General features: G+C 47.0%; 1 non-coding gene across 1 annotated transcript; it reads left to right on the top strand.

Annotated features, from left to right (window-relative positions):
* The first annotated feature begins 2,228 nt into the window (after positions 1–2,228).
* Positions 2,229–2,386, top strand: LOC121601528. Its single transcript, XR_006006123.1, has one exon. It is a non-coding gene; the product is annotated as a 5.8S ribosomal RNA (ribosomal RNA).
* Positions 2,387–2,500: the final 114 nt, after the last annotated feature.

Raw genomic sequence — 2,500 nt, 5'->3', positions numbered from 1 at the left:
CACTATCTGGGACGTACATTAATTTGTACCTGCATTAGCGCACGCTTTTGTAGAGAGCATATCAAGACGTGAAGGGTTATGTTGGAGGTTGAGTGCGCTGCTTACCAAACTTTGAACGCGGTAACTTGTACTCGGCACCGACATGGACACTTCCAAACCCAAGGAATGAGTTGTGAGTTTTACTAAGAGAAACAGGTAATTGGCAGCGTTACCTATAATTCTTGATATGTGCGGGGAGTTCCTTAAGGTTCTTCCTCCCAGAGATCGTCACTATCTGGGACGTACATTAATTTGTACCTACATAGGCACACGCTTTTGTAGAGAGCATATCAAGACGTGAAGGGTTATGTTGGAGGTTGAGTGCGCTGCTTACCAAACTTTGAACGCGGTAACTTGTACTCGGCACCGACATGGACACTTCCAAACCCAAGGAATGAGTTGTGAGTTTTACTAAGAGAAACAGGTAATTGGCAGCGTTACCTATAATTCTTGATATGTGCGGGGAGTTCCTTAAGGTTCTTCCTCCCAGAGATCGTCACTATCTGGGACGTACATTAATTTGTACCTGCATTAGCGCACGCTTTTGTAGAGAGCATATCAAGACGTGAAGGGTTATGTTGGAGGTTGAGTGCGCTGCTTACCAAACTTTGAACGCGGTAACTTGTACTCGGCACCGACATGGACACTTCCAAACCCAAGGAATGAGTTGTGAGTTTTACTAAGAGAAATAGGTGATTGGCCGTTCTCACCTATAAGTCTTGATATGTGCGGGGAGTTCCTTAAGGTTCTTCCTCCCAGAGATCGTCACTATCTGGGACGTACATTAATTTGTACCTGCATTAGCGCACGCTTTTGTAGAGAGCATATCAAGACGTGAAGGGTTATGTTGGAGGTTGAGTGCGCTGCTTACCAAACTTTGAACGCGGTAACTTGTACTCGGCACCGACATGGACACTTCCAAACCCAAGGAATGAGTTGTGAGTTTTACTAAGAGAAACAGGTAATTGGCAGCGTTACCTATAATTCTTGATATGTGCGGGGAGTTCCTTAAGGTTCTTCCTCCCAGAGATCGTCACTATCTGGGACGTACATTAATTTGTACCTACATAGGCACACGCTTTTGTAGAGAGCATATCAAGACGTGAAGGGTTATGTTGGAGGTCGAGTGCGCTGCTTACCAAACTTTGAACGCGGTAACTTGTACTCGGCACCGACATGGACACTTCCAAACCCAAGGAATGAGTTGTGAGTTTTACTAAGAGAAACAGGTAATTGGCAGCGTTACCTATAATTCTTGATATGTGCGGGGAGTTCCTTAAGGTTCTTCCTCCCAGAGATCGTCACTATCTGGGACGTACATTAATTTGTACCTACATAGGCACACGCTTTTGTAGAGAGCATATCAAGACGTGAAGTGTTATGTTGGAGGTCGAGTGCGCTGCTTACCAAACTTTGAACGCGGTAACTTGTACTCGGCACCGACATGGACACTTCCAAACCCAAGGAATGAGTTGTGAGTTTTACTAAGAGAAATAGGTGATTGGCCGTTCTCACCTATAAGTCTTGATATGTGCGGGGAGTTCCTTAAGGTTCTTCCTCCCAGAGATCGTCACTATCTGGGACGTACATTAATTTGTACCTGCATTAGCGCACGCTTTTGTAGAGAGCATATCAAGACACGGGAAGTGTTATGTTGGAGGTCGAGTGCGCTGCTTACCAAACTTTGAACGCGGTAACTTGTACTCGGCGCCGGCATGGACACGCCCAAACCCTAGTCTTGATGTGTGCGGGAAGTTCCTTAAGGTTCTTCCTCCCAGAGATCGTCACTATCTGGGACGTACATTAATTTGTACCTACACTAGCGCACGCTTTTGTAGAGAGCATATCAAGACACGGGACGTGTTGTGTTGGAGGTCGAGTGCGCTGCTTACCAAACTTTGAACGCGGTAACTTGTACTCGGCGCCGGCATGGACACGCCCAAACCCTAGTCTTGATGTGTGCGGGAAGTTCCTTAAGGTTCTTCCTCCCAGAGATCGTCACTATCTGGGACGTACATTAATTTGTACCTACACTAGCGCACGCTTTTGTAGAGAGCATATCAAGACGTCTCGTAAGAGACAACACTTGTACTTGTACAAGTTTGAGTAACCCATTGTTGCAGGTCGAGTGTGTTGCATACCAAACTTTGAACGCGGTTACGCCACTCGGCGCCGAAAGGCACTCTTTAAACCCTAGGCAGGGGATCACTCGGCTCATGGATCGATGAAGACCGCAGCTAAATGCGCGTCATAATGTGAACTGCAGGACACATGAACATTGATAAGTTGAACGCATATGGCGCATCGGACGTTTAATCCCGACCGATGCACACATTCTTGAGTGCCTACTAATTACCAAAGTCTCATTTAGTTAACTACAGTGGCCGTCCGCGAAGGTGCCCGGGTCATCCGACGCACTGGGCGGTCGCTGTGCATAATGACGTGCTTGGTCCCCGTCTGC

The sequence above is a fragment of the Anopheles merus genome, unplaced genomic scaffold (genome assembly GCF_017562075.2).
Source record: "Anopheles merus strain MAF unplaced genomic scaffold, AmerM5.1 LNR4000113, whole genome shotgun sequence".
NCBI lineage: Eukaryota > Metazoa > Arthropoda > Insecta > Diptera > Culicidae > Anopheles > Anopheles merus.
This window is presented reverse-complemented; position numbering and strand designations above follow the sequence as displayed.